We start from the raw sequence: 20,457 nt of genomic DNA, 5'->3' as shown, positions 1-20,457 counted from the left end.
GTCTCCACCTCACACATAACCTCAAAATAGAGGTCTCCGCCTCACACGTGACCTCAAAATAGAGGTCTCCACCTCACAGGTCCTCAAAATAGAGGCCTCCACCTCACACATAACCTCAAAATAGAGGTCTCCACCTCACACATAACCTCAAAATAGAGGTCTCCGCCTCACACGTGACCTCAAAATAGAGGTCTCCACCTCACATAGGTCCTCAAAATAGAGGCCTCCACCTCACACATAACCTCAAAATAGAGGTCTCCACCTCACATAGGTCCTCAAAATAGAGGCCTCCACCTCACACATAACCTCAAAATAGAGGTCTCCACCTCACATAGGTCCTCAAAATAGAGGTCTCCACCTCACACATAACCTCAAAATAGAGGTCTCCGCCTCACACGTGACCTCAAAATAGAGGTCTCCACCTCACATAGGTCCTCAAAATAGAGGCCTCCACCTCACACATAACCTCAAAATAGAGGTCTCCACCTCACATAGGTCCTCAAAATAGAGGCCTCCACCTCACATAGGTCCTCAAAATAGAGGCCTCCACCTCATACATAACCTCAAAATAGAGGTCTCCATCTCACACATAACCTCAAAATAGAGGTCTCCGCCTCACATAGGTCCTCAAAATAGAGGCCTCCACCTCACACATAACCTCAAAATAGAGGTCTCCTACCTCACATAGGTCCTCAAAATAGAGGCCTCCACCTCACACATAACCTCAAAATAGAGGTCTCCTACCTCACATAGGTCCTCAAAATAGAGGCCTCCACCTCACACATAACCTCAAAATAGAGGTCTCCACCTCACATAGATCCTCAAAATAGAGGTCTCCACCTCACACAGGACCTCAAAATAGAGGTCTCCACCTCACACATGACCTCAAAATAGAGGTCTCCACCTCACATAGGTCCTCAAAATAGAGGCCTCCACCTCACACATAACCTCAAAATAGAGGTCTCCACCTCACACAGGACCTCAAAATAGAGGTCAACACAAACACACGCTCACCCAATCCCACAGAGAGTTCAAAAACGGACCTCGGAAGTGGAAACGCGGTCACAAATGGGACCTCGATGGACAATGGGGTTGCAGGGTAACCTAGGTGGGTTCATGGACCGTGCATTTGCAAGTGCGGGAGCCACCTGGTGGTTCAAACCTCTTGCCCATTCTTTCCCCTAACAAGCCTGTGCCTGCTCACCTGGGCCCCTGCGGCCCCTCACACACTGGGGACCTTACGTGTCTCGTTTCTCATCCGTGCCTAAACCGAACCTTGTGGACTCTATTAAGGACACCGTCTCCGAACCCCTGGCCCTAAACCTAACCTTTGGCTCCTGAATTAGTCTCTGGTGTCTTGAAAATGCCTAAAACTGGCCCTAACCCTAACCCTAACCTCTGGCCCTAAACCTAACCTTTGGCCCCCCAATTAGTCTCTAGTCTCTTGAAAATGCCTAAACCTGGCCCTGACCCTAACCCTAACCCTAACCTCTGGCCCTAAACCTAACCTTTGGCCCCTCAATTAGTCTCTGGTCTCTTGAAAATGCCTAAACCTGGCCCTAAACCTAACCCTAACCCTAACCTCTGGCCCTAAACCTAACCGTCGGGCCCCTCAATTAGTCCCTTAAAGTGCCTAAACCGAACCGGGGGGACTTTATTAGGACCAAAATTAATTTTTAAGGACACCTTCCTCTGACCTTTGACCCTAAAACTTAACCCTTGGGTCTCATTCAATCAATACAATTAATTGGCACCCTGAAACATAAACAAGTCCTTAAAAAAACATATATACACACACATACTTACCTCACACGAATAATTTACATAAACACATACTTATCTCATTAATAAATAACATATATACTTACCTCACACATAAATAAATTACATAACTCCAATACTTACCTCAAAAAATAAATAATACATTTCTCTATCAATTCACAGGGTTTACCAAGTGCACAAAGCACTCGAAATTCGAAAAGTAGGCCTGTGGCCTGCACAGACTCCGCCACTCTTTCGTGACGTGAACACGGAGCAGAAAAAAATCTGCCTGACTGCTGGGGGCTTTGATCTGGCCCCTCCCCACTGCTGCAGCAGAGAATATAAATACGGCTCACACAGGCCACTGCTCAGTCCCTCTCAGACCAAACCAGACACACGAAACTGGGACTCCAATTTGACACGAAACTTTAATCCAAATCAGAGAATACCCCTAAAAAACAAACATACATACATATACAGTCACACTTTCCTTCCACGAAAAAAATATTTAATCAGAGAATACCCTTAAAAACAAAAATACACATATATATACAGTCACACGTTCCTTCCACGAAACAAATAATCGAGTCTTGCCTGAAGAAGGTACCAATCCGTACCGAAACGTTGCAACCAGACTCGATAATAGAACAGGACCTCAAAATAGAGGCCTCCAACTCACACATAACCTCAAAATAGAGGTCTCCGCCTCACACATGACCTCAAAATAGAGGTCTCCACCTCACAGGTCCTCAAAATAGAGGCCTCCACCTCACACATAACCTCAAAATAGAGGTCTCCACCTCACACATAACCTCAAAATAGAGGTCTCCGCCTCACACGTGACCTCAAAATAGAGGTCTCCACCTCACAGGTCCTCAAAATAGAGGCCTCCACCTCACACATAACCTCAAAATAGAGGTCTCCACCTCACACATAACCTCAAAATAGAGGTCTCCGCCTCACACGTGACCTCAAAATAGAGGTCTCCACCTCACATAGGTCCTCAAAATAGAGGCCTCCACCTCACACATAACCTCAAAATAGAGGTCTCCACCTCACATAGGTCCTCAAAATAGAGGCCTCCACCTCACACATAACCTCAAAATAGAGGTCTCCACCTCACATAGGTCCTCAAAATAGAGGTCTCCACCTCACACATAACCTCAAAATAGAGGTCTCCGCCTCACACGTGACCTCAAAATAGAGGTCTCCACCTCACATAGGTCCTCAAAATAGAGGCCTCCACCTCACACATAACCTCAAAATAGAGGTCTCCACCTCACATAGGTCCTCAAAATAGAGGCCTCCACCTCACATAGGTCCTCAAAATAGAGGCCTCCACCTCATACATAACCTCAAAATAGAGGTCTCCATCTCACACATAACCTCAAAATAGAGGTCTCCGCCTCACATAGGTCCTCAAAATAGAGGCCTCCACCTCACACATAACCTCAAAATAGAGGTCTCCTACCTCACATAGGTCCTCAAAATAGAGGCCTCCACCTCACACATAACCTCAAAATAGAGGTCTCCTACCTCACATAGGTCCTCAAAATAGAGGCCTCCACCTCACACATAACCTCAAAATAGAGGTCTCCACCTCACATAGATCCTCAAAATAGAGGTCTCCACCTCACACAGGACCTCAAAATAGAGGTCTCCACCTCACACATGACCTCAAAATAGAGGTCTCCACCTCACATAGGTCCTCAAAATAGAGGCCTCCACCTCACACATAACCTCAAAATAGAGGTCTCCACCTCACACAGGACCTCAAAATAGAGGTCAACACAAACACACGCTCACCCAATCCCACAGAGAGTTCAAAAACGGACCTCGGAAGTGGAAACGCGGTCACAAATGGGACCTCGATGGACAATGGGGTTGCAGGGTAACCTAGGTGGGTTCATGGACCGTGCATTTGCAAGTGCGGGAGCCACCTGGTGGTTCAAACCTCTTGCCCATTCTTTCCCCTAACAAGCCTGTGCCTGCTCACCTGGGCCCCTGCGGCCCCTCACACACTGGGGACCTTACGTGTCTCGTTTCTCATCCGTGCCTAAACCGAACCTTGTGGACTCTATTAAGGACACCGTCTCCGAACCCCTGGCCCTAAACCTAACCTTTGGCTCCTGAATTAGTCTCTGGTGTCTTGAAAATGCCTAAAACTGGCCCTAACCCTAACCCTAACCTCTGGCCCTAAACCTAACCTTTGGCCCCCCAATTAGTCTCTAGTCTCTTGAAAATGCCTAAACCTGGCCCTGACCCTAACCCTAACCCTAACCTCTGGCCCTAAACCTAACCTTTGGCCCCTCAATTAGTCTCTGGTCTCTTGAAAATGCCTAAACCTGGCCCTAAACCTAACCCTAACCCTAACCTCTGGCCCTAAACCTAACCGTCGGGCCCCTCAATTAGTCCCTTAAAGTGCCTAAACCGAACCGGGGGGACTTTATTAGGACCAAAATTAATTTTTAAGGACACCTTCCTCTGACCTTTGACCCTAAAACTTAACCCTTGGGTCTCATTCAATCAATACAATTAATTGGCACCCTGAAACATAAACAAGTCCTTAAAAAAACATATATACACACACATACTTACCTCACACGAATAATTTACATAAACACATACTTATCTCATTAATAAATAACATATATACTTACCTCACACATAAATAAATTACATAACTCCAATACTTACCTCAAAAAATAAATAATACATTTCTCTATCAATTCACAGGGTTTACCAAGTGCACAAAGCACTCGAAATTCGAAAAGTAGGCCTGTGGCCTGCACAGACTCCGCCACTCTTTCGTGACGTGAACACGGAGCAGAAAAAAATCTGCCTGACTGCTGGGGGCTTTGATCTGGCCCCTCCCCACTGCTGCAGCAGAGAATATAAATACGGCTCACACAGGCCACTGCTCAGTCCCTCTCAGACCAAACCAGACACACGAAACTGGGACTCCAATTTGACACGAAACTTTAATCCAAATCAGAGAATACCCCTAAAAAACAAACATACATACATATACAGTCACACTTTCCTTCCACGAAAAAAATATTTAATCAGAGAATACCCTTAAAAACAAAAATACACATATATATACAGTCACACGTTCCTTCCACGAAACAAATAATCGAGTCTTGCCTGAAGAAGGTACCAATCCGTACCGAAACGTTGCAACCAGACTCGATAATAGAACAGGACCTCAAAATAGAGGCCTCCAACTCACACATAACCTCAAAATAGAGGTCTCCGCCTCACACATGACCTCAAAATAGAGGTCTCCACCTCACAGGTCCTCAAAATAGAGGCCTCCACCTCACACATAACCTCAAAATAGAGGTCTCCACCTCACACATAACCTCAAAATAGAGGTCTCCGCCTCACACGTGACCTCAAAATAGAGGTCTCCACCTCACAGGTCCTCAAAATAGAGGCCTCCACCTCACACATAACCTCAAAATAGAGGTCTCCACCTCACACATAACCTCAAAATAGAGGTCTCCGCCTCACACGTGACCTCAAAATAGAGGTCTCCACCTCACATAGGTCCTCAAAATAGAGGCCTCCACCTCACACATAACCTCAAAATAGAGGTCTCCACCTCACATAGGTCCTCAAAATAGAGGCCTCCACCTCACACATAACCTCAAAATAGAGGTCTCCACCTCACATAGGTCCTCAAAATAGAGGTCTCCACCTCACACATAACCTCAAAATAGAGGTCTCCGCCTCACACGTGACCTCAAAATAGAGGTCTCCACCTCACATAGGTCCTCAAAATAGAGGCCTCCACCTCACACATAACCTCAAAATAGAGGTCTCCACCTCACATAGGTCCTCAAAATAGAGGCCTCCACCTCACATAGGTCCTCAAAATAGAGGCCTCCACCTCATACATAACCTCAAAATAGAGGTCTCCATCTCACACATAACCTCAAAATAGAGGTCTCCGCCTCACATAGGTCCTCAAAATAGAGGCCTCCACCTCACACATAACCTCAAAATAGAGGTCTCCTACCTCACATAGGTCCTCAAAATAGAGGCCTCCACCTCACACATAACCTCAAAATAGAGGTCTCCTACCTCACATAGGTCCTCAAAATAGAGGCCTCCACCTCACACATAACCTCAAAATAGAGGTCTCCACCTCACATAGATCCTCAAAATAGAGGTCTCCACCTCACACAGGACCTCAAAATAGAGGTCTCCACCTCACACATGACCTCAAAATAGAGGTCTCCACCTCACATAGGTCCTCAAAATAGAGGCCTCCACCTCACACATAACCTCAAAATAGAGGTCTCCACCTCACACAGGACCTCAAAATAGAGGTCAACACAAACACACGCTCACCCAATCCCACAGAGAGTTCAAAAACGGACCTCGGAAGTGGAAACGCGGTCACAAATGGGACCTCGATGGACAATGGGGTTGCAGGGTAACCTAGGTGGGTTCATGGACCGTGCATTTGCAAGTGCGGGAGCCACCTGGTGGTTCAAACCTCTTGCCCATTCTTTCCCCTAACAAGCCTGTGCCTGCTCACCTGGGCCCCTGCGGCCCCTCACACACTGGGGACCTTACGTGTCTCGTTTCTCATCCGTGCCTAAACCGAACCTTGTGGACTCTATTAAGGACACCGTCTCCGAACCCCTGGCCCTAAACCTAACCTTTGGCTCCTGAATTAGTCTCTGGTGTCTTGAAAATGCCTAAAACTGGCCCTAACCCTAACCCTAACCTCTGGCCCTAAACCTAACCTTTGGCCCCCCAATTAGTCTCTAGTCTCTTGAAAATGCCTAAACCTGGCCCTGACCCTAACCCTAACCCTAACCTCTGGCCCTAAACCTAACCTTTGGCCCCTCAATTAGTCTCTGGTCTCTTGAAAATGCCTAAACCTGGCCCTAAACCTAACCCTAACCCTAACCTCTGGCCCTAAACCTAACCGTCGGGCCCCTCAATTAGTCCCTTAAAGTGCCTAAACCGAACCGGGGGGACTTTATTAGGACCAAAATTAATTTTTAAGGACACCTTCCTCTGACCTTTGACCCTAAAACTTAACCCTTGGGTCTCATTCAATCAATACAATTAATTGGCACCCTGAAACATAAACAAGTCCTTAAAAAAACATATATACACACACATACTTACCTCACACGAATAATTTACATAAACACATACTTATCTCATTAATAAATAACATATATACTTACCTCACACATAAATAAATTACATAACTCCAATACTTACCTCAAAAAATAAATAATACATTTCTCTATCAATTCACAGGGTTTACCAAGTGCACAAAGCACTCGAAATTCGAAAAGTAGGCCTGTGGCCTGCACAGACTCCGCCACTCTTTCGTGACGTGAACACGGAGCAGAAAAAAATCTGCCTGACTGCTGGGGGCTTTGATCTGGCCCCTCCCCACTGCTGCAGCAGAGAATATAAATACGGCTCACACAGGCCACTGCTCAGTCCCTCTCAGACCAAACCAGACACACGAAACTGGGACTCCAATTTGACACGAAACTTTAATCCAAATCAGAGAATACCCCTAAAAAACAAACATACATACATATACAGTCACACTTTCCTTCCACGAAAAAAATATTTAATCAGAGAATACCCTTAAAAACAAAAATACACATATATATACAGTCACACGTTCCTTCCACGAAACAAATAATCGAGTCTTGCCTGAAGAAGGTACCAATCCGTACCGAAACGTTGCAACCAGACTCGATAATAGAACAGGACCTCAAAATAGAGGCCTCCAACTCACACATAACCTCAAAATAGAGGTCTCCGCCTCACACATGACCTCAAAATAGAGGTCTCCACCTCACAGGTCCTCAAAATAGAGGCCTCCACCTCACACATAACCTCAAAATAGAGGTCTCCACCTCACACATAACCTCAAAATAGAGGTCTCCGCCTCACACGTGACCTCAAAATAGAGGTCTCCACCTCACAGGTCCTCAAAATAGAGGCCTCCACCTCACACATAACCTCAAAATAGAGGTCTCCACCTCACACATAACCTCAAAATAGAGGTCTCCGCCTCACACGTGACCTCAAAATAGAGGTCTCCACCTCACATAGGTCCTCAAAATAGAGGCCTCCACCTCACACATAACCTCAAAATAGAGGTCTCCACCTCACATAGGTCCTCAAAATAGAGGCCTCCACCTCACACATAACCTCAAAATAGAGGTCTCCACCTCACATAGGTCCTCAAAATAGAGGTCTCCACCTCACACATAACCTCAAAATAGAGGTCTCCGCCTCACACGTGACCTCAAAATAGAGGTCTCCACCTCACATAGGTCCTCAAAATAGAGGCCTCCACCTCACACATAACCTCAAAATAGAGGTCTCCACCTCACATAGGTCCTCAAAATAGAGGCCTCCACCTCACATAGGTCCTCAAAATAGAGGCCTCCACCTCATACATAACCTCAAAATAGAGGTCTCCATCTCACACATAACCTCAAAATAGAGGTCTCCGCCTCACATAGGTCCTCAAAATAGAGGCCTCCACCTCACACATAACCTCAAAATAGAGGTCTCCTACCTCACATAGGTCCTCAAAATAGAGGCCTCCACCTCACACATAACCTCAAAATAGAGGTCTCCTACCTCACATAGGTCCTCAAAATAGAGGCCTCCACCTCACACATAACCTCAAAATAGAGGTCTCCACCTCACATAGATCCTCAAAATAGAGGTCTCCACCTCACACAGGACCTCAAAATAGAGGTCTCCACCTCACACATGACCTCAAAATAGAGGTCTCCACCTCACATAGGTCCTCAAAATAGAGGCCTCCACCTCACACATAACCTCAAAATAGAGGTCTCCACCTCACACAGGACCTCAAAATAGAGGTCAACACAAACACACGCTCACCCAATCCCACAGAGAGTTCAAAAACGGACCTCGGAAGTGGAAACGCGGTCACAAATGGGACCTCGATGGACAATGGGGTTGCAGGGTAACCTAGGTGGGTTCATGGACCGTGCATTTGCAAGTGCGGGAGCCACCTGGTGGTTCAAACCTCTTGCCCATTCTTTCCCCTAACAAGCCTGTGCCTGCTCACCTGGGCCCCTGCGGCCCCTCACACACTGGGGACCTTACGTGTCTCGTTTCTCATCCGTGCCTAAACCGAACCTTGTGGACTCTATTAAGGACACCGTCTCCGAACCCCTGGCCCTAAACCTAACCTTTGGCTCCTGAATTAGTCTCTGGTGTCTTGAAAATGCCTAAAACTGGCCCTAACCCTAACCCTAACCTCTGGCCCTAAACCTAACCTTTGGCCCCCCAATTAGTCTCTAGTCTCTTGAAAATGCCTAAACCTGGCCCTGACCCTAACCCTAACCCTAACCTCTGGCCCTAAACCTAACCTTTGGCCCCTCAATTAGTCTCTGGTCTCTTGAAAATGCCTAAACCTGGCCCTAAACCTAACCCTAACCCTAACCTCTGGCCCTAAACCTAACCGTCGGGCCCCTCAATTAGTCCCTTAAAGTGCCTAAACCGAACCGGGGGGACTTTATTAGGACCAAAATTAATTTTTAAGGACACCTTCCTCTGACCTTTGACCCTAAAACTTAACCCTTGGGTCTCATTCAATCAATACAATTAATTGGCACCCTGAAACATAAACAAGTCCTTAAAAAAACATATATACACACACATACTTACCTCACACGAATAATTTACATAAACACATACTTATCTCATTAATAAATAACATATATACTTACCTCACACATAAATAAATTACATAACTCCAATACTTACCTCAAAAAATAAATAATACATTTCTCTATCAATTCACAGGGTTTACCAAGTGCACAAAGCACTCGAAATTCGAAAAGTAGGCCTGTGGCCTGCACAGACTCCGCCACTCTTTCGTGACGTGAACACGGAGCAGAAAAAAATCTGCCTGACTGCTGGGGGCTTTGATCTGGCCCCTCCCCACTGCTGCAGCAGAGAATATAAATACGGCTCACACAGGCCACTGCTCAGTCCCTCTCAGACCAAACCAGACACACGAAACTGGGACTCCAATTTGACACGAAACTTTAATCCAAATCAGAGAATACCCCTAAAAAACAAACATACATACATATACAGTCACACTTTCCTTCCACGAAAAAAATATTTAATCAGAGAATACCCTTAAAAACAAAAATACACATATATATACAGTCACACGTTCCTTCCACGAAACAAATAATCGAGTCTTGCCTGAAGAAGGTACCAATCCGTACCGAAACGTTGCAACCAGACTCGATAATAGAACAGGACCTCAAAATAGAGGCCTCCAACTCACACATAACCTCAAAATAGAGGTCTCCGCCTCACACATGACCTCAAAATAGAGGTCTCCACCTCACAGGTCCTCAAAATAGAGGCCTCCACCTCACACATAACCTCAAAATAGAGGTCTCCACCTCACACATAACCTCAAAATAGAGGTCTCCGCCTCACACGTGACCTCAAAATAGAGGTCTCCACCTCACAGGTCCTCAAAATAGAGGCCTCCACCTCACACATAACCTCAAAATAGAGGTCTCCACCTCACACATAACCTCAAAATAGAGGTCTCCGCCTCACACGTGACCTCAAAATAGAGGTCTCCACCTCACATAGGTCCTCAAAATAGAGGCCTCCACCTCACACATAACCTCAAAATAGAGGTCTCCACCTCACATAGGTCCTCAAAATAGAGGCCTCCACCTCACACATAACCTCAAAATAGAGGTCTCCACCTCACATAGGTCCTCAAAATAGAGGTCTCCACCTCACACATAACCTCAAAATAGAGGTCTCCGCCTCACACGTGACCTCAAAATAGAGGTCTCCACCTCACATAGGTCCTCAAAATAGAGGCCTCCACCTCACACATAACCTCAAAATAGAGGTCTCCACCTCACATAGGTCCTCAAAATAGAGGCCTCCACCTCACATAGGTCCTCAAAATAGAGGCCTCCACCTCATACATAACCTCAAAATAGAGGTCTCCATCTCACACATAACCTCAAAATAGAGGTCTCCGCCTCACATAGGTCCTCAAAATAGAGGCCTCCACCTCACACATAACCTCAAAATAGAGGTCTCCTACCTCACATAGGTCCTCAAAATAGAGGCCTCCACCTCACACATAACCTCAAAATAGAGGTCTCCTACCTCACATAGGTCCTCAAAATAGAGGCCTCCACCTCACACATAACCTCAAAATAGAGGTCTCCACCTCACATAGATCCTCAAAATAGAGGTCTCCACCTCACACAGGACCTCAAAATAGAGGTCTCCACCTCACACATGACCTCAAAATAGAGGTCTCCACCTCACATAGGTCCTCAAAATAGAGGCCTCCACCTCACACATAACCTCAAAATAGAGGTCTCCACCTCACACAGGACCTCAAAATAGAGGTCAACACAAACACACGCTCACCCAATCCCACAGAGAGTTCAAAAACGGACCTCGGAAGTGGAAACGCGGTCACAAATGGGACCTCGATGGACAATGGGGTTGCAGGGTAACCTAGGTGGGTTCATGGACCGTGCATTTGCAAGTGCGGGAGCCACCTGGTGGTTCAAACCTCTTGCCCATTCTTTCCCCTAACCCTAACCCTAACCCTAACCCTAACCCTAACCCTAACCCTAACCCTAACCCTAACCCTAACCCTAACCCCCCTTGTTTTTATTGTTCGTTTTAAACTCTCTCTTATTTCCTTCCCCCCTTACTCCTGCTTTGATCATCTTTTACTCTCTCTCTCCCTTTCCTTGTTTTAATTTTCCTTGGACTGAGCCACAGTCTGCCTCTTTAAGAGGATTCCCTCCGACTAGGTGTGTCACATGTGGGGCTGGACCAATCAGAGGCACGCACCTGTAGGTCCAGCCCCAAACATTTGTCTATACATGGAGTGGGAAACCAAGGACTCTCAGATACCCTCCTGATGAAGCCAGTGACGGCGAAACGTTGAGGACCCCTTTTAATTTTTTTATTTATTTTATTTCTTCTTTTATACAAAACTTTTAAAGTGCTCCTTTAACCTTTTTTTAAGCTCTACGGATTGTTTTTAAACCGTTTTTTACCTCACCATGGTTTTTAACAGCTCCAACAGCGGATTTTAAGCTCACACCATCACCCAAGGAGACCTGCAGCTACAACCCATCAAATACGGTGAGTGACAGCGTTTTAGGTGTGCACACTGAAGAACAGCAAGTCACCACCGTCTGCACGGATCTCCAAGGACACGTCAGCTTTTTATCCTGCTTTTATCCTGCTTTTACTGGTCTTATGGGTTTTACATAAAACCACCCCCTGGAGGGGAGAAAGACTGGTACAGTACCCCCCTCCTTTTCAGACCAGGAGAAGCCCTGCTGAGGAGGCCTTAACCAGGCCCCTGACCTGTGAGTTTTTTAAGAGACTGGTTTTTACAAACAATCTTAATTGCACTTTTATTCACACTTCCTTTTATTCCCCCCCCCCCTCTTTTTAAATTCCCTCCCATCTCTTCCCCCGGGTTGGGTTTCCTCTACCTTTTTAGCTTCAGGTTTTAGGCCCAGACACACCTGTCCACCCTCCATTTTAGCTCCTGTTTTTAGCTCAGGTTGTCTGGCCCTCTTTTTATTTATTTTATTTCTGGTGCTTCCTCCCTTGTCCGTGGGGGGTGCCAGTATTTTTCCACTCATTCTCTGTGGGGCGTCTATCGGCTGGGTTTCCCCTCACCACTTCTCCAGCTCCACAGCGACATGTCCATCACTCTCACTAACCGCTTCACACCACTAGCGACTCCAGGCCGGGGGAGGTGGGGGAGCACCAACCACTGCTCCACTGCCCCCCCGCCTGGAGCGAGCACCCGACCACCACCGTCACACACACAGCTCACACCGGAACTCCACGTACAAAGTAAACGGTATTTTAAACTCCTTCAGGCCATCCACCACTCCGAAATACTCTACAACACAGTCACAACCGGTTCATTCCCACAGGGGATGATGAAGAAAGCCCACCGCCTCACCGCCTTCATCAAACCCTCTTCACCCAACCTCACCACCTTAGATAAAGTTAAACAGAACACCCACACCTGGATGCAGAACAACATGACCATCCTCACAGAGCACTACGATCACGTTATTGCTGTGGAGCTGGACAACATCCCCCCCTACAGCCAGGAGGCCTTTGACAGGGCCCTCCAGTGGGGGAGGGCGAGGTACAGGAGGAGATTCACGTCCTCCTCGGTCTCCACTCTAAGGGACCTCCTAACCAGGGGGCCCCGGAGCCAGGAGGGCCCTCCTGTGCTTCAACTCTCCCCCACAGACTTTCCTCCCCTCCCCCAAACAACAGGCTCACCCATCACCCTCAGCAACCTCCCTCTTACTCCTCTCCTACCTACTCCCACCTGCCCTCCCTCTTCCTCCTCTCCGGTCTCCCCTATGACCTTACCTGACCCTAACCCTAACCCTCCTCCCTCTGTTCCTTCTCCTCCTACTGCCTCACCCAACCCCTCCCCTAAACCTAACCTTCGGGGTTCCCCTCTCCCTCCCTCTACCACCTTCCCTCCCCCCTGCCCTAAACCTAACCTTCGGGGTTCCCCTCCCCCTCCCTCCCCCCCTCCTCCCTCTACTACCTTACCTTCCCCCTGCCCTAAACCTAACCGTCGGGGCTCCCCTCTCCCTAACCCTAACCCTCCCCCCTCCTCCCCCCCTCCTCCCTCTACTACCTTACCTTCCCCCTGCCCTAAACCTAACCGTCGGGGTTCCCCTCTCCCTAACCCTAACCCTAACCCTCCCCCCTCCTCCCCCCCTCCTCCCTCTACCACCTTACCTCCCCCCTGCCCTAAACCTAACCTTCATCAACCCCCCTCCCCTGCTCCTCTCACCACCTCCCCTCACTCCCCCCCTTCCACCTCCACACAACCTCTCTCCACAGACCTCTGTACGCTGGGGGGGTCGGCGGCGGCATCGGGACGCGGCGGAGTGGCACAGCCCCCGTTGCCGAAACGCAACCCCGGACGGCGGGTGAAGGTTGAAATCCACCCAATCCCCCAGGGCACACTCGACCGTCCGGGGCATGCACGGGCTGGGTCCTCTGCCTGCCCCCCTGTCGCCCCCTCCTCCCCTCCCTCCTCACCTTCCCCACACCCAGTCAGCACCCTCCCAGTACAATCACCACCTTACAGCAACATAGTTTTACCCTGCAGTAACACCATTTCATCCTCTCCACCTACAGTTACACACCACAGCCAGCAGGGGGAGCCAGAGCTGCTTGCCACAGAGCCCTGTGAGCCAGACACCAGCATAGAGGTGGATAACAATTCCATGATGATGAAGGGAGCAACGACAGCAAAGCTGAAAACAACCCCAACATCTGAGTTATCCACCTCTCACTCCACCAGGGCCTCTGTGGCGGCACATGGCTCCCCGAGTCGCCCGGAACCACACATACACCCACGCACACACAGAAAAATACAGGACTGGCACTTGGAGGTCCGGAAGAGGACACTCATCATAGGTGACTCCAACCTCTCCCGGATCCCTTCATTCACAGACCCACACATCCAAGTAGACAGTTACCCCGGAGCAAACTTTCATCACATAGCCACCATCCTGAAAAAACTCACCCCATGTCACAACACCACACAGGTCATCTTATCAGCCGGACTCAACAACTGTCTTTCAGAACACGACCCCACCACATTCACCAAACAGTTACAGACAATGTGGAGGACCAGCCAGACCACCTTCCCCAACGCCACCATCTACATCCCTGTAATAAACTTCTCACCCAGACTGGACTCACACAAACGGACACTCCTCACCAAACTCAACAACACCATCACTGCCAAATATAACTTCATTCCAGACATCAACTCACAACTCTTCCGGACTGGCACAGACAATATACACTGGACCTCTGACACGGCCGGGATGTTGTTCAGGTACTGGAAGGAACAGTTAAACTTATAACTGGGGATAACTGTCATACCACACCTCCCCATCAGTCCAACATCACCAACCTCTGTGCCGTTTTCTCCCTCACAGCTGCACAGCTGGAGTTACTAGAAAAAGGACTCACCTTCATTCCCACACCCAACCCACCCACCCGGCCGGAGCTCAGGGGGGACCTGCACACCTTCCACAGGAGGCTGAAACTCCTGGATCACTTCCAGGGGGGGCAGAGGCGGGACCCCGTGCTGTTCACTGGGCCGTCCCACTGGTCACCAAACACGGACACACTCTCACCTGCTATTTCACAACTCATCCATAAAAACAACCAAGCACTCACACATTGGCGCCCCCTGCCACATAGAACGCACAACATTAGTCAGGAACACAAACGCATCATCAGAACATTGGGTAATCACAAACACATAGTCATTAAGCCAGCAGATAAGGGGGGCCAAATAGTTATTCAGGATAGGGACAATTACATTTTAGAAGCACATAGACAGTTAAACAACAACACATATTACCAACTACTGACACACCCACTACAATTAGAGACACAGACACTAGTTAGAAAGATTACAGAAACACTCTACAGACAAAAATTCATCAATTTCAAACAGAAACAATATCTGGACGGTCCCAGTGAGCCCAGGCCCCGCCTCTTCTACCTGCTCCCCAAGATCCACAAGCCTCCTGACACCTGGACGGTCCCCTCGGTGGTTCCGGTCGGCCGCCCCATTGTCAGCGACTGCAACTCCGAAACATACACCATCACAGAATACATCGACCACTTCATCAATCCACTTTCCAAACTGCACCCCAGCTACATCAAGGACACCTACCATTTTGTTAATAAAATAAAACACCTTCAGGTACCCGGTCACACCTTCCTGTTTTCCATAGATATAGATTCCCTCTACACTAACATAGAAACTCCACTTGGTTTAGCTGCAATAAAACATCTCTTCAACAAACACCCAGACCCATCCAGACCCGACAGCCACCTCCTACAACTCCTGCACATCACCCTCACCCGCAACGACTTCACTTTTAATAATCAGCACTACCTCCAGCTGTGCGGTTGTGCGATGGGCCGGAAATATGCGCCAGCCTACGCAGACATTTATCTGGCCCACTGGGAGGAAACGGCCTTCGCCACACTCACCACCAAACCCCTCCTGTATTTCCGGTACCTGGACGACATCTTCGGCCTCTGGGACGGCACACATCAGGATTTCACCACCTTCCTGGACACCCTCAACACACACCACCCCAAAATAACACTCAAACACAACATTTCCACATCTGCAATAGAATTTTTGGACACCTGTGTCTTCTTCCGTGCCTCTAGTGACCAGTCCAAAACACTGGCCACCAAAGTACATTTCAAAGACACGGACCGCCACGCACTCCTTCACAAGTCGAGCTATCACCCCAGGCACACGTACAGAGGTCTGATAAAATCCCAGCTGATACGCTTCCGCAGAATCTGCACCTTCCCGGAGCATGTGGAGGAGGCCACCAGCACCCTCTTTAGTGCGCTGAGGCCCAGGGGTTACTCGAGACGCTTCCTCAGAACCATCAGGGCGGAGGTTGGCCGGACCTTTCAGGATAGATATAACAATCCCAGCGCCCGGCCGCCCGGTCCTACTCTTGTCCCCTTAGTAACCACTTATTCAGAGAACTTAAAGAGGTTAATTTCAACTCTCAGGTCTAATTTTGAGGGGGCGAGGGAGGGCTGTGACGTGCTGGGCGACTGCCGGCTGATCTCCGCCCATCGCAGGAATAAAAACTTGAAAGACTTTCTGGTTCATACAGATTTTAATAAAAATAACCAAGACAGGGAAGCGTCTCGAGGCTCGGACATTGGTTTTATCCGTCTCCCCCACATTTTTAACCCCTATGCCAGAGTCGGTATCAACCCGTGGCAGGCCTTAAAACCCACAACAACTAATGCAGTATATGCTATAAGATGTAAGGCCTGCCACAGACTCTATGTGGGGGAGACTAGAAACGACATCACCACGCGCATTAGACAGCATTTTTATCATATTAATAGCGGGAATGGCACCACTGTCTTGTATGCACATTTTAAACTCCACGGCCAACACAATGTGCAGAGCATGGGCCTGGAGAGCAACAGGGACTGGACCACTGTCCAGAGACGAGCGGCGGAAAGGAAATGGATCCACCTCTTAAAAACAATAGAACCTACCGGTCTTAATGAGAAATATTAGGGTGGATCCATTTCCTTCTTTTTTAATATAGCTTTTAGTGGGTTTTAGAAACTACTGACCCCCTGACCTCCCGGGGCCTCTCTTACAGGTTTTAACAGGCCGACCCTCTGCGGGCCGGGCTACCCTCCTTCTTTTAATCTTTAGCTTTTATTTTTCAAATATTGATTTTATAGCCCACTCCTCCTCTATGGGATCTTAATTTATTTATGTTTTACCTTAAATTGTCTTATGCATGTTTTAAAACCCCCCCCCCCTTTTTTAATTAGGTCTATTTATTGAATTTTAAAATGTATCCAGCACTTATTGCATGTATGTTTGTTTAGCACTTTTAGATCCCTATGAGGAGATTTTGGACCCTTTAAAATCTTATTTTAGCCGACTTTTGATTTTTAAATTAGATTATTTATCTTTTAAATTAATTTATGAGGTAGAACCTGCCTGCGGAGGGCGCGCCTCGAAACACTTTTTAACAAATAACAAAAGCCTTTTTTAAAGACACCTTGCCCTGTTTTATGACATTTTATTGGACCTCTCCTTGTCTTATACTTGTTTACTTTCTTATCCTCTTTTAACTTAATCAACAAAGATCCTATTATTTTATGAACTGCATTAAGATGTTTTAACAAGTGTAAATAAAGATGTATATATGTTTCTACAATTTTACTAACCCATGTATTTTTATGAGTGTGGTTTTAATGTGAATTTAAGCACTTATTTTATTTATGCACTTTTTTACATTTATTAACTAACCTTTTATCAATTTTAACACTTCTTCTTTTATTTTGTAGATACATTTATACTTAACTTTCGCCAGGCCTTTTAATTCAGTTCAGGGCACTTATAAATAGGATCTTTATTTTATCTGTTTTAAATTATGTATTTTATTTATTTAGCTTTTAATTTTCTCTTTCTTAATTTCTAGGACAATGAAAGTCATTTAGCTCCTTGGTGTTTTTATCGGAGGCCCTGGGACGGGGTAGGTTTTAGCCAGCTACAGAGCTCCGCCGACCTCTCCTGCGCGGTGGTCCGGTTACCTTTTTAATTAAAACCAAATTTTAGAGTGTCTTAAGAGGGTCTTAATGAAAACCTTTTGGTTTTTAAGGAGGGTTTAATTGCAAAGTTTTAATTACTTATTAAAACCGTTGGTCCCCCCGAGAGCCCGTGCCCCCCGTAGCGTCCTCCAGAGGACGCTGCGCTTTTACCCAGACCTAACCCTAACCCTAACCCTAACCCTAACCCTAACCCTAACCCCTAACCCTAACCCTAACCCTAACCCTAACCCTAACCCTAACCCTAACCCTAACCCTAAAAAGAGGCCAGACAAAGAACTAATTCAACTATTAGAAATTAATTTGACCAGAAATGATTTTGTTTTCAATTCGGACTATTTCCTCCAAATTAAAGGCACAGCCATGGGAAAGAAATTTGCCCCGGCGTACGCCAACATTTTCATGGCTGAGTGGGAGACATCAGCCCTGGCCTCCTGCCAAAAGAAACCCCTCCACTACCTCAGGTATCTTGATGATATCTGGGGTGTCTGGTCCCACTCTGAGGAGGAGTTCAAAATCTTTTTACAGACCCTGAACACCCACAACCAGTCCATCACCCTCAAATCCACCACCAGCTACACCTCGGTCGACTTCCTGGACACCACCACCTACAAGGGAGCGGGGTTCAGTGAAACAGGCAGGCTGGATGTGAGGGTATTTTTTAAGGAGACAGACACTCACGCTCTGCTCTTTAGAACCAGCCACCATCCCAAGCACACCTTTGCTGGGCTGGTGAAATCTCAGCTCCTGAGGTTTCATAGGATTTGTAGTGACAAAGGGGATTTTAAGCAGGCCACAAAAACGCTGTTCTCAGCTCTGGCCACTAGAGGGTACCCTCGCTCCTTTTTAAGGAAAAGTCTCAAGACTTTTCTGGAGAAAAGGCCTGAACAGACCTCTCCAATCCTCCCCTTTGTCACTACATTTTCACCATCGACCGTGAAGCTTGTGAGGGTAATTAGGGGTCATTTCACCTCCTTTATGGCAGACACACAGGGGCTGCAGGAGAGGAGGATCATTGCAGCCTACAGAAAGAATAGGAACCTCCAGTCCTATCTAGTGAAGGCAAAACTGCCGTCTCTGTTGACCTCTGCACCCAGAGGTCACGGACAATTTTTTAAGCACCAGACATGGCTGCAAAACACACAGACAAACACAATTTTTCGCTGCCAGCTGCGGGGAAGCCCTCTCACCAGGAATTGTGTTTACCTGATTACCTGTGCTACCTGTGGGGCAAAGTATGTTGGGGAGACAGGAAACACAATCCTGGTGAGGTTCACTCAGCATCGGCACAACATTTTGAGGAAGAAGGAGACTCAGAGGCTGGTGGTGGGACACTATGTCCTCCACGGATGGGACGCGGTCCGTGTCTCTGTCCTTGAGGCCGACCCCAGATGGAGCGTGGCTCAGAGGCGGAGGTCCGAACGCCTCTGGATCATGAGGCTGGGCACGCGACATCCCCACGGCCTCAATGAGAGGTAGGGCATGATCTCTCTGGGGAGCTGTGATGGCCAGCGCACTGGATCGGGTCCCCTATCCCTAACCCTAACCCCTAACCCTAACCTTAACCCTTCCCCTATCCCTAACCCTAACCCTTCCCCTAACCCTAACCCTTCCCCTAACCCTAACCCTAACCCTTCCCCTATCCCTAACCCTAACCCTAACCCCTAACCCTAACCCTAACCCTAACCCCTAACCCTAACCCTAACCCTAACCCGATCCCAAACCCCAACCCTAACACGCCCGTGCCTCCAGCTCTCACGTACGAGACGTGCCTGACCCTCAAATCCCCACCTAATGTAAATAATAATATAATAAAAATAACAAAACATAATACTTACCGTTCCTGGAAAGGAAACATTAATAAAAATATACATCATTTTCTATACTTACCTTACCTGAAAAAGAAATATTAATACACACCCTAAAGACCTAATACTTACCTCCTATCTACAAAAACTAAATAAACTCATCGAATACAAACACCAAAATTTGAAAAAAGCACACCAAAACAAACAACACATAGTCAAAGATCAATTTAAATTACAATTTTAATAAAATATAATAAATATAACCCCAAAAAACAATTATTAAGAATCCTGCTCTCTCATTGGCTGAAATTCAAAATTCGAATCCGAAAGATGCAGAGCAGGGCTCTCTGACTGTGTGTCTGCGAGGGAGGGGCCTGAGCAGAGGTACTGAGGGGAGATACACACGTCTCTCCTCACTCTCTCTTCGCCCTTCGACCAGAGCAGACGTCTCACTAGGAGCAGACACACACACACGTCAGTTAGAGAATATAGGAGAAATAGCTTTTATTTTGTTTTGTTTTAAACAGGCTGCCTGAAGAAGACCCAGATTAGGGTCGAAACGTTGCAACAAAGCCTGTTATTTAGTTTATCTTTTTCACAACTCTTTTATTTTACAACCCAAATTGTGGTTTTA

General features: G+C 47.3%; 1 protein-coding gene across 1 annotated transcript in view; it reads left to right on the top strand.

Annotated features, from left to right (window-relative positions):
• chrd (chordin) overlaps positions 1-20,457 on the top strand; it is a gene marked incomplete at its 3' end in the record, with an annotated part of 106,145 nt that overhangs the window by 20,018 nt on the left and 65,670 nt on the right. The gene's annotated exons all lie outside the window — the stretch shown is intronic.

The sequence above is a fragment of the Symphodus melops genome, assembly GCF_947650265.1.
Source record: "Symphodus melops genome assembly, chromosome: 10".
NCBI lineage: Eukaryota > Metazoa > Chordata > Actinopteri > Labriformes > Labridae > Symphodus > Symphodus melops.
This window is presented reverse-complemented; position numbering and strand designations above follow the sequence as displayed.